Raw genomic sequence first — 13708 nt, 5'->3', positions numbered from 1 at the left:
TGAAGTGTGGCGTTTCACATTCAGTTGCAGTCTTCTATGTCTCTTTTTCGGTTGGATGTTCTTTCCCGAGACATGTTTAGTTGAAGGATCGGCTGGATGTATTATTTGTCGGTTGACGTGTTCCAGATTTGCTGGTGAGGAGAATAACTGAATTCCGTTTCAGTTGCGTAGATTAGTTTACTAGATGCAGTTGCTGAGTTCAGTTTACTCGATCAGTTGCTGAGTTCAGTTTACTCGATCAGTTGGTTCGTATTTTCAGTTGGTTCATATTTTGTCAAACGCCGGAATTTAGTTTCCAACAGAGCATTTCTCTCCAAGGGCTTGGCATTTTTGCGAAGAAAAGCTGCATAGCTATATCTTCTTCGACTCCTGAATTCCATCTATATTTAGTGAATAACATAATGTATTCATCCACCAAACATATGTCATGTAATTCAAGACTATATAGAGCTTGAGTGTATTTCTTCTTCTTCTCTATATCTTGACTGTTGAAATAGTCTACTCCTATAAAAGGTGCTTTAAATGGAGTAGTCATTTTTCCAGTGATCTCACTAAGAGATTCACCATCTAGGACTGACTTCTTCATATCTAATGAAGTCATGTCCCAAGCAATTTTCACTGATCCCATAAGACTCATTTCCAAAAGTTTAATGAATCCTTCTTTATTGAGATCGAGTGTTCATGCTGCAATTCTCATAGCAGATGTCCAGTCATCTATGAGATCTTCTCTGTTTTTGAAGTCTAGTACATCAAGGTTAAGCATAACCCCGTAGGGATGTATATGATCCAAAACAGTTTTCCCATAGGGTGTTTGGTGCAAGGCAATTTGATTTCTCCTTGTCCTCGTTCCCGCTGGGTGTGATCCTCCACCAGTATGGAAATCAATTTGAGATTCTCTCATATTTATATTATGAGATCCCATATTTTCCCTTGGTGGTTCCTGAGAAGATGACCAAGTTATAGCAGGTGGTGTTTCACCTACTGCTGTGTTCATCTTTAGATCTACTACTTTGAGATTTGCGAAAGATTCCGCAAGTTCTTGTAGATCCTCCAAACCAATCTTTTCTAAAGTTGTCATCAGATTAATTTCTTTTCTGAGACAGATTTAATTAGATCGATCATCTTTTCTTCTTCAGTTAAAGGTTTTGACACCACTCTGACCTTTCCTTGTTGATGTAACAAAGGTTCGGTACCAAATGATGGTGGTAACCATCTTCCTGAAGTTCTTTTACTAGAGCTTGGTTGTTGTTCTAGTCTTTGAATTCTTGTTTGAATATCCTTTAATATCCCAAGAATTTCTTCCTGGGTTTCAAGGATTTTCTCAACCCTTTGAGATACAAAGTATAGCATATTGCCATAATTTTGTACTGTCTTCTGTATTTCCCTAAGATCTCAAGAGAGCTTAGAGGAATCTGGAACTATCTCCAGAAACTTATTTGTTTGACTCATAAGTTTACCTGAGATTTTACCTGAGGGTGCAGTAGCTTCCCTTTCTGCTTCTGATATCTAACCATAGTTAGATCACTTGTTTATATTCCAAAGTATTGGAATGTTCCTTGTAAATTATTTTTCTCGAACCGGAATTCGGATTCATAATTTTTTTGAAATTCTCATTCTCATACAATTAGTTAATATTAATAATAAAATTTGTGTTTGAAATAAATCAACATTTCGCTCTGATATCATTTTCGGAAAGCGCGGGGATCAATTAAATTAAATATGACATAAGGGTAACTTAGGTATATGAAAAAGGTTTTTCTCTCTCCAAGGAGGTAAAACCAAACTATGTTTGGGTTGGGGACTGCCCCCAATTTACCCCAAATATATTTGCTTACAAGTTTGATGTGACATTTATTATATTATATTGGATTTACCTTATCACTATACATGCATATTTGTTTTTTATTTTATTATCACTACAAGAAATTTGATCAATAATGACAAAAACTTAATGAGGGTATACAAAAGTGGTCATTAAAAGAGTATTTTTTTGATGTTTTTATGAGGGTAAAAAAAATATGGTTAAATTGTTGAATTATTAGTGACGAATTCTTAATTTCGTAACTATAGATAACTAATCCCGTCATTATTTGAATTAAAATTAATAATTCCCCTCATAGTATAGTTGGGTATATATTTTTGTGTAGGAAAAGAAGAAAAGAAGAAAAAGCCCAAAAAAAAAAAAAAGCCAAACCCTTTCCCCTGCATCCCGTCGGCCACCTTCCTCCTCATCCAACCATCACCGCGTCGCCTAAACCAGAGCTCCGACCAACACAGCAGGTAAGCCTTGACACCAGGAACTCGATTAGGGCTTGAATCGAGGGAAAGTTGAGTTACAACGAGTCATGTAGCGACCTGCTCGACGTGTGTTCTTCCTCCAATTTTTGGTGAGCTTTTGGTTCGATTTCTTGGTTCATTTGTTGTCTTTTGGTAGGGATTTGAAGCTTAGTATGTCGGTTGGTTTTTCCCCTGTAATTCTAGCCTTTTCCAGCCCATTTTTCAGCTCGTGACAGTAATTCCGACGTGTTCCCGGTGGGTTACCGCCTCGAGACGGCTAGTGACTAGAGTAAGCTTTGATCTTGCGATTTCCGGGTCCAAAATTCCAGCTTTTGTTCGGTTTAGTAGGCTGCTAAATTTTGGATTTTTACCCGCTTCGATTTAATTCGTCTTCGTCGATTGTAATGCTTTATATTGACGTATATATTGGGTTTATATTGTAGGTTCGATTGTTGGAAAGATTTGAGGTATAATTTGACGAGTTTATAAATTAATATCGAATTAATTGTGCGATTATTTTGAGAATTGTGATTATTTAGTTGATGTTTGGATTTTTTGGATTTGATTTGGGAAATATTTAGTAAATAAAATCGTATTGTTGAAAAGTTGGAAATTTAAATTGAAATTGTTGATTAATTCGATATTTTAATGTGTAATGAATAATTATAGTAACTATTATGCGTATTGGGGAATTATGATAATATGTTGTTTATTAAAGCTGTTGGAATTTATTTGGAGCGGGATTAGCCGATAAATTGGATGATTTGAAAAGTTGGAACTTTAAATGACTTGTTGGATATTTTTGAATGTTATAGTCGAATATTGAGTTTAGTTTGGGAAATAGATTATTGTTGGATTTATTGTGCAATTTGCGACCCTGCGCGCGCTACTTCTTTTTCATTTTAGGTGTGCTTTTGGGCTTCGTTTTTCTTGGTTCTTTTGAGTGTATTGAGTAAGGATTTGAAGCCTTAAGTTTTCCCTGTATCGTTGGTGATTTTGTGACCTCTTGTCTTTGTGAGATTTTTTATGATCAAAGGTAGCTTGAATCGTTGGTGATTTTGCGACCTGAACCGCGCACTGAGGATGGAAGAGAAGCTCGTGCTGCTGGTGAGGACCTGTATTAGGTGATTGGGGCAGGTAAAATAGACATGAATTAGTAACCGAAATTAGAAACAAAGTTTTTGGAGAAACATTGTCGTAGGTAATGAACAAAGTACAGACCTTTGCTATATTATGCATCTATTAGATTAATAATATGTTTTAATATAATTCTCTCTTCTTCTAGAGTCGGAAAAGTTGAATTCATATGAATATGATATTTCTGCATAATAAGGATATGATTTTTAAGTAAGTTCTTCGTTGCTCACGTCCTTCCTGGTCAGTTTCTAATTATTAAATGTGCCTTTAAGAACTCATTTGGGGTAAAAAAGACGAGCAATATTTATATCCATGTTGTAGGGACCAAAGCATTAAAATTTAATTTAGAGTAAGAGTTTTATGATGTCCCTGCACATTCATGTTGCAATCGATGTTTTGATTGGCTTTTTTTTTTGTCTTCAGTGATTATGGAATTGCTGCTAAAGGATTAACCGCGGTGGTGAAGGCTCGTGATGGTCGTGGTCCAGCGACCATGCTTACAAATTATATTCTACAGTCACTTAGTCTTTCTTCTCCAGATGAACTAATTGGGTATCTCCCTGAATGAACTTGTGACTCATAAAAATTTATTCATTCAGTGCTGCTAGATGAACTAATTGGGTATCTCTCTGAATTAACTTGTGACTCATAAAAATTTATTCATTCAGTGCTGCTGAGCAATGAATAAGTGGGTTAAGCTTGTTTTTATGGCAGTTAGTTTTGGCCCATCTTTGCTTGGCAAGTAAATTGTTCAATGTTTTATATCAATTCAATTTCTGTTGTCAAGACCATGATGCTGATGTTAAGTAGCCATTTGAGTCTGATGAAAGTTGAAATTGTTGGAAGCATAGGATAGTCCAGGAAGGAATATTTCTTATTGTTTCTTTAAAATATTTAACTTTATTTTCAATATATTTTGATATAAACTGTTGCATGAAGTGAATTTGGGTATTTGATCATTTGAGTATATTTTTATTTTAATTGACTTTTCCTATTTATATTTTACAGATGTCACACTGACGGGACTTAATAAGTTGCCTTAATCGGATGGTGCTTCAAAGAAGAATTCAATCATTGATAGATTAGAAAATTATTACTTGATAGTTTGTATATTTTGAATATATGAATAGATGCTGATGCAGTTGTTTTTATAAAATATTTTGTTCAACAAAATTATTTGTTCTAGAATTCGTCTTTTATTAGTAATGTCATCTTTTAATATAATGACAAATTAATATTTTTTTTTTTTAAATTTCATCATAATTAAAAATATTTTTTAATGAGGGTAATTAATAATTTAATGAGGGATAATTTTATTGTTAAATCGATTTTTAGTGAGGGATAAATGATGATATAATGAAGAGATATATTGTATTAAAAAATTATTTAATGAGAGGCAAATGATATTATAATGACGAAATTTTTCGTCATTTAAATTAGTTTTAATGATGGTAAAATCCCGTCACTAAATATGCTAAAACAATAATGACGGGATGTCATTCCCATCATTAATTATATTTACCTAGGAGGACAATAACGACGGTCCATGACGGGAAATTTTCCGTCATTAAAAGTATTTAACTACGGGTTTTGAATATTTAATGATGATATTTCCCGTCACTATAGGTCTATTTTCTTGATGGTGTGTATATATATACACTCGTAATATTAATATATATATATATATAAAATATTTGCTTAAATATTACATATTTAAATATATAAAAGTATATATAAATTAGTTTTTATTATTATTTTGTTTTTCTTTTGGGGTCTTACAAATTCATTATTTCCTCAAAGTGTCTCTACAGTTAGCTTTGGGTTCAGCACCATATGTGATCTGATGAGTTAATAATGCAAAGAATCTCTTGTCAGAGTAAGACATGAGCATTTTGGAAAGATGTTTCATCAATTGTAGATACCATGTCACCGTTGTTAGTCGATAATATATCACATAATTATCGAATTCATTTAAAACATTCGATATACCAAAGATTGTAGCTGCGGGATGTATGAGTTGAGGGGATCAAAATGTATGCTAATAATAACTTAAGGTTATTGCAGGAACTATCAGTGATACTTAGGGTATCAATGGACGATACTTCTAGACGCTCTTACCATGATCCAATGGGTGCCATCAGACTTGAATTTTGATATTCTTGATTAATTGGTTAATGAAAAGAATGAGATTAATAATTGTGAGCTTGAACAAGAACAAATATTGTTCTGAATCATATGAAGTTGTGAATCCACGGCTAGTTGTATCCCTAAACTATTAAGAGTCACATAAATATTAGTCAAGCATATTCCAAGGAATAATGAATGCTACTAACATTCAAATGCTACTGATGTTCTATTTCATCATTATCAACTTTTCAGAGTCGCTGGTTACTTTTTTTGGCAAGTCACTACAACCATTTAAAGGAGCTTACAATGAATCAGGAAATGAATGAGACAAAGGTTTTTTTTTCATCAGTTAAAACAAAATTTGAACGTTGCAAGGATTTGGTTGTTCGAATCAAGAGCATCTATAAATTGAGAGTTTCTTCATTCATTTGAAGCATCCGAATAACATACAAGTATATAAGCTATCAATTGTCTCAAGATTTTCGAGCACACTTACTTGAAACATTTTTAAACCGATCAGAAGCCCTCACATTCAAGTTTATTACACATCATCGAGGATCAACCATGGCTTCTCATAAATTCTCAAGTCGATGTTTAATAAATGATGAGAGTTGAATCGAATCAACTGAATCAGAGGATACAATTATTATTAAAATTTTATATTTTTTTAAAATTGATACTAGAAGTTTCAATTTATGTCATTGATAATTCCTAAAGCGAGTTTGTAGAAACTGTAGTAAAACTAAAGTATTTTAGTGAATTCTTTCCGAAGTGGAAGAATGATAGACATATAAGAATTAAACCTTCGAACTTGTATAAAAATATATTGTGTTGTTTCCATTACCAAATTTACGGTTATTTGATTTACTTTGTTATAAGTTTAGTAATTTGATTATATTATTATCCATATTCAACCGGATCTTTTCGCACTTTGAAAATCAGTTTTAAGGGGTTAAACTGCATCTGCCTTGTCAAGAAAACGAATTTTACAGTTAAAAATTGTTGATTCCGGTTTGAGAATCATAAACTAAAATAATTCCAAAAAAGATTCAAGAGTTTATTCACCCTCTCTTATAACGTCCCGAAAATTTGAATGTACTCGTGAACTACATGCATGCAACTTATGAAATTTCTTATGTATTCTAATTAAATTGTTTCAATTACATGAAATGATTATGATGTGCATGTTTACATGTTTAAAATATAGTTTTCTATATTAATGCATAAAAAACTGTGTTTTTAAGGTTATTCGAGACGCGATCGAGGAACGGAGACAGAGACCATATGAGAGAAAATATTTTTATTAAATAATTAAAAATAATTATTTAATACATGGAATATTTTAATAGAATTTTTGAAAATGAGGTATTCTAAGGTATTTTTACGCGCTAAGTCGTATTTTTAACCGGTATTCGATTTTCGATGAAAATAGGGACTTTTCGAGAACTCGACTAATATTTTCACAAATGTTCTTCAACTAAAAATTTTAAATATTACCTAATGGGCCTAATATGCTATGATTAATAGGACTAACTTACACCATGTATTATATATATATATATAAAATTAAGCCCAAAAACCCTACACACAAACATTCAAATCACACGCCCCTCACCCTAGGACTACTAGGACTCCTCATCAGCACACACCACAAGAAAGTTTTGAAGGAAAGTCACACAAGTTTGAAGAAAAATGCAGCAAGCTTTCATCCCATGTCTCTCCGTCAACATTCCTCGCATTGCAAGCCGTTTTTCGTGCGTAATAAATGCAAAGGCACTCCTTAATCTTCTTTCAGTCATCTTTCACACCATATTCTGTGTATTTAATTATCCTTACATGAAAAACATGATGCACATATTTTATTTTCGTTTTTACATAGCATGATCAAAAAACTTATGTTTGTATGTTCTAAAACTCACGATTTTGTAGCTTAGAGGGGCTGCTATGGTAGGGACATGAGAAGGGATCAATTTCAGAATGTTTAAGGGGCTTAAAGGGGCACGGTTCAATGAGGGACATGACCTAGGGGGACGGCCGCATGTTGGTAAGGCTTTTACACAACCTAGGTCATGTTTTTGGAGAACTAGGAGGGGAGGCTGCGCAGGGTGCCTTACACAACCTAGGTCATGTTTTTGGAGAACTAGGTCTTATCACCCATTTTAGCTGTCAAATCGGTCAAAATCGATCAAAACCTATAAAAAAATATTGAACCAACTATAAAATAGAAAACAATTGCAACATTTGAACCGATTTTCCGAATTTTTTTATTTTTTTTATTAAAATTATTTTTTTAATCTTAGATTTAATATTTTATTATATATATGCACGATTATTTGAAATTTAAATTTCTTTAAAAATATTATTTTAGTAATAATATATATATATATATATGCACGATTATTTGAAATTTAAATTTCTTTAAAAATATTATTTCAGTGATAATATAACTTATTTTTTAATTTTTATAAAATATATTAATATAATTGATATTTTAAATTTATGTATATAGTAATTTAATTTTTAAATTTCGGTAAACATATTTGTTCGCATATTATATACATATTATATGACTGTTTATATTTTAAATTTGAATAAATATATATATTTTTATTATTTATATACATTTTAAATTTTTATAATTTAAAATATATTATTCATGGTATTATATTATTTTATATAATATAACGGTTTTCCGGTCCGACCGTCGGTTCCACAGGTCGTTTTTCAAAGTACATTGATTTGATAAGCGATCTAGTTATGAAAACATTGTTTTAGAGATTTCATGGTTTGGATCTAAGTTACAATAATAAAGAAATTTTGATATATGCTAGCAATAAGGACAACTACATATTGCATATTTGAAATAAATCTAGCAAAGATAAAACCATGAGTCACAAGAACCACTACATATTAATCGAAGAGCCTGATTTCAAAAACTTGATCAATGAAAAAGATGGCATATCCAAGGGAGAGCGTTGTCTAGTGTTGGTTCCCGGAATAAAATAATTCAACTCGGGAAGGGTAAGACGCACCCAACCTCGGCTTTGCATATAGGGAAAACAAATATTTTCTTCTTTTGAGAACAACTCACCCTCGTGCATGCAGTCCATCGTGGATTTCATTTTTTTCCTCCATCAAATATAAAAAGTAACCAAATTCAAAACACATGCAATGAAATCAAGATTCACACAGAATCATCTTGCAAGCAACATAGAGGAGCGTGGATCCGTGGAAGGGTCTTTTTCCCAAGAAACCGTAAAACCAAAAGGTCGGGTGGAAATGAGGTGGAACAACAATGACAGTATTTTACTGTTATAATAAGCAAAGCTCGTGCTCTGGCACCGGATGATAGTTGCTGCTCTGCAAAGCCAGCGTCAGACTTAATTGTGTCGACCTTCATCGCCCCTGCTAAGGTCACAGGCCCACGCAACAGAGCCCGGCAATGTTGACGTGCGGGTAACGGAATTATAAAGAACAAATTATTGTTTCCAATAATCGATGTGGGAAATACGGTAACGTAAGGATTTCAAGATAATCGGTGTTTAACTCTATCTTTACAAATTGGGCCGGCTTATAGATATTATTGTTTATAATCAAATATTATTGTTATAATAAAAATATAGTTAAATAATGATAAATATTAATATCGTCAAACTCATAATCATCAATCATATTTACAATATTAATATTAACTACAACAATACATTAATAAAATCAATAATAATAAAGATATTTATCATAACTATTTTAATTGAAATATTAATAAGTTTTTATTATAAGCATTAATTAAAATATTAATAATATTAGAAAATTATTATAAAAAAGTCATAAAAATAAAAGTAATTGTTAGAATCAAGCGCTCATTAAGTCAAAAGTTATAATTGTTAGTCAATGCACAACTTTATTTCCTAACTTTCGGCCATATAACCTGCAGAGACGGTATTACCCGTTAAGATCCGACCTCACTCTTTTATGACCCACATAGCTAACCAAATCAAACGACGTAACGTCAACAATACTATTCTCACTCATGCATGCTTAACTCAACGATAATTATAGTAATAACGATATTTTTAGTTAAAATAATATTGATTTTCTTTCGTATATTATTAGTGATACGACATCATATTAATCATAATGTCAACAACATTATTCTTAATAACACAACATCCTTGTAGATGCCCCCAAAAATTTATGATTTTTTCGTGCACAAGGTATTTAATTTATATTCCATATATTTTTTAATAATAATCCACTTTATTTATTTAATTTATTATAGACACAATTATTCTTTAATTACTTTCCTCCTATTCGAAGGTTTTGATTGATCTTAGTTAACTCAAATGTAACAAATTTTCATGTCAACAAGATAGTTTTATTTTAAACAACACAAAAAGAGATTTCATAACAAATCAAGCCTAAGGGCAGCTACAATTCATGGATACGACCAATATATTTGTACAAGAATACGAAATGAAATTCAATACTATCTAGAAGCTAAGCCAACCAGTTTGCCGGCGAGACCGCATTCCTTCTCAAAAAATATCATCAAAACAAATTTGAGACTTGAAAGGAAAAAAAAGATTGTGTATTAGTACAACTACTATTCGTAGTCCATGTTTTTATTCTCGGTGTGTGAGGCACTGCAGAGGTATGTGCTCAGCCACTGGCAAAAGTTCCATCTAGGATTGATCATTTTTTTAAAAAAAAATTGGCCAATGACACTCCTATGAGACAAGTTTTTTCGTTTTTATTAGTCTTTAAGGTACTTTTTCTATATTGGCCTTTGAAATTGTCTAATCATCTCTTTCTCCAATTGATCATTCCTGCTGTTAGGATCGATTAAGGGAGTAAATCGTTGAGCTACAATAATTCGGTTATTGAATATTGAACACCGATTAATTAAATCGAGTTTGGTGTTCAAACCAAGCGGAAGATACTCGAAATAATCCTTCGTAGAAACCGATTAAATATTTTGTAAATCATTTAAAATATATTCAAGTTGAACGAGTAAAAATATTTTAATTGAAATATTTTATCAAATACTTTATATGCAATATTTTGGTATTTGAAGAACACATAAAATACTTCAACAATGCATCTTTAAAATAGACATGCATAATGTATTTGAATGTTAGACGTGCAAAGAAAAATATATTATATTTTTGAGGTATGTTAATTGTCTTGTGACCAAATTATGAACGGGTTTGGAAGTCAGTGAACGTAGCCGAGGACCTCTCCACCCCGATAAAGCATGACAAGATTTAGATCAGGATTGGAATGCGGTAAAGCATGACCAGGGACCAATCCACCCGGTAAACCATGACCGGGGATCTCATGTATATGATATTGGATTTTCCCTGCCAGCCCAGTACTGTGGTTTAGTCTGATCAGATGCATTTATGTACGGGTCACTTGCTTTGAAACATATCTCTACGCAAAATGATTATGTTTATGTATGCTCAAGTATGTATGATGCAAGTATGTTTATGAAAAGTTTTATGAAACGATGGCACGTCTATGTTTATGTAAGTACGTTCAAGTTCAAGTATGTATGGTCTACTTTAAAATGCATTTGGTTTATTATGTAGTATTTGTTATTTCCAGTCTATATATGTTGAGTCTTTAGACTCACTAGACTAGATCGATGGAGGTGAGGACGAGTATGAGGAGACGAGGGGTGGGGACCAATAAGCCGGCTCGGTCTGCGCAAGAGGCTAAACCCGAGGTCCACCTATGTTTTAAGAACTTTATGCATGTTGTTTCAAATACTCTGATTTTCTACGAGATCGTTTACGTTGTTTAAATGTTACCTTTTGGCAAACTTTATTTATAACTGTTTCTATTTCACATAATTTTAGACGGACATATTATTTTATCGCAATTTGAATGATTTCTATTTATTTAAGAATATTTTATTTTTCCACAAATTTTAAAATAGTTGAAAAGTACGTACATTACAAACCTAGTTACATGGTTTAGTAAGACTAATCTTTGGGATGACAACTTTTTTTTTTGTCATTTGGACTTGACCCCATTTAGTTCTTATCATACTTTAATTGACTGCAACATCTCAACATCATTCTCACACTACAAGAAAATACACATTCGACAACACATCAAAGACAACAGTTTTTATTAAAACTGTTGTGTTTTTTCATTTAACAACGGTTTTAACAAAAACCGTTGTCGTCTCCTATAAAAATGCTCTTAAAGACAACGGTTTCTAAAAAACCGTTGTCTTTGATGTGTCTACGACAACGGTTACTAAAAACGTTGTCTAAAATCATTTTTTTGGGCTACAACAACGGTTTTAACAACCGTTATCTATGAGCGTTTTTTTTAGGCTACGACAATGGTTTTTGAAAAACTGTTGTCCATGAACGTGTTTTTATGGGCTACAACAACGGTTTTTAAAAAACCGTTGTCTATATGTGTTTCTGTCAAGGGTCAAAGACAACAGTTTACACAAATCGTTGTCTTTCATGTGGTTTTTGTAGAAATACGACAACGGTTTTGTAAAACGTTGTCGTTTTTTAATTTTTTTTTTGGTCAAAAACCGTTGTTATTGTTCTAAATTTTTTTAAAAAAATCATCATTTAGCGACGGTGCTAAAAAACCATCGCTATTTTAAATTAACGACGGTTGTATCCGTCTCTAACTTTTGCGACGGTTATCCCAACCGTCGTTAATTCAAATTAGCGACGGTGTTATCAAACGGTCGCTATTGGTTTCCATAAATATCGTCGCAAATTCAAATTCGCGATGGTATAAACCGTTGCTAATTTAAAACCTACGACAGTTCTAACTGACTGTCGCTATTTGCGACGGTATTTATAAAACTGTTGAAAATAGCGACTGTTTTTTAAGAGATGGTTTAAGCTCAAACCGTCGCAAATGCGCACATTGTCTATAAATATCGGCGCACTTGTTTATTTTCTTCCTACACGAGATTTTTCTCTCTTCCCTCCACTCGAAATTTTTCTCTCCACACACGAAATTTTTATCTCTTCCCTCCACAAAATTTTTTTTATCTCTTCCCTCCACAGAATTTTTCTCTCCACAAGAAATTTTTATCTCTTCCACAAATTAATTTCGGAGTTAAGATTATAAATATTATTATTATATGACAAAGATTTAATTTTTTTATTATTATAATTATTAAATTATAAAAGAATTTTTTAATTTTCCGTAAACATTAGCGACAGAATTTATATGCCCAAACCGTCGTTAATTAACGACGGCAAACATATAAAAGTCGCTAATTAGCGACAGAAATCAATAAATACCGTCGCTAATCAGCGACGGTTTTGTCTTAAACCGTCGCAATATTTAGTTTAACAACGATTTTTCAATGCTACGATAACGGTTTTCACCGTCGTCTTTAGAAATGTACGACAACGGTTTTTCACCGTTGTCTTTGAGAGCACCCTTTAACCAAAAGACCTTTAACAACTGTTTTACAATACATACAACAATGATTTTTCACCGTCGTCTTTAGAGTCTATGACAACGGTTAAAAACCGTTGTCTTTGAGCATACCTTTTAACCACAGGGCCTTTAACAACGATTTTATTTGACCTACGACAACGGTTAAAAACTGTTGTCTTTTGCATTTTTCTTGTAGTGTCAATTAATAGTTTGTCATCAACATAAAGTATTAAGAATGTCACTACAATCCCACTAACCTTCTTGTATACACATGGTTCCTCAGGGTTCTTAGCAAAATCAAGATCTTTGATGGTATGGTCAAATATGAGGTTCCAGATCCTTTATGCATGTTTGCGTCCATTGATGGATCTATGAAGTTTACATACTTTATTCTCACTTCCTATTGATGTGAACCATTCAGGTTGAGACATGTAAATCACCGCCTTAATGTCACCATTAATGAACGTTTTCTTCATATTCATCTCTCATATTTAATAGTCATATTATATTGCTATTGCTAGCAATATCCTAATGGACTTGAACATTGCGACCAAAAAAAGGTTTTTCTTATAGTCAATACTTTGTCTTTGAGTATATCTTTTTGTTAGTAATATTGGTTTGAAAGTCATTACCTTCCCAACCGCCCCTTATTTCCTTTTTTAAATTCATTTTCTTATTATGTGAACAATTTCTTCAAGTGAATCTACTAAGAGCCATAATTGGTTTGAATATTCAA

The 13708-nt window shown here is 32.4% G+C and overlaps 1 long non-coding RNA gene across 3 annotated transcripts; it reads left to right on the top strand.

Annotated features, from left to right (window-relative positions):
• Positions 1-1940: 1940 nt before the first annotated feature.
• Positions 1941-4589, top strand: LOC140828480 (uncharacterized). 3 transcript variants are annotated; one of them, XR_012117234.1, is made up of 4 exons: positions 1941-2387; positions 2482-3414; positions 3838-3966; positions 4423-4589. It is a non-coding gene; the product is annotated as an uncharacterized lncRNA (long non-coding RNA). The 3 variants fall into 3 exon arrangements; XR_012117237.1 differs by lacking the exon at positions 4423-4589 and having other exon boundaries at positions 1944-2387; positions 2482-3229; positions 3314-3414; positions 3838-4414; XR_012117231.1 differs by lacking the exon at positions 4423-4589 and having other exon boundaries at positions 1943-2387; positions 3838-4414.
• The last annotated feature ends 9119 nt before the right edge of the window (positions 4590-13708 follow it).

Source organism: Primulina eburnea, chromosome 1 (assembly GCF_022965805.1).
Source record: "Primulina eburnea isolate SZY01 chromosome 1, ASM2296580v1, whole genome shotgun sequence".
Taxonomy (NCBI): Eukaryota; Viridiplantae; Streptophyta; class Magnoliopsida; order Lamiales; family Gesneriaceae; genus Primulina; species Primulina eburnea.
This window is presented reverse-complemented; position numbering and strand designations above follow the sequence as displayed.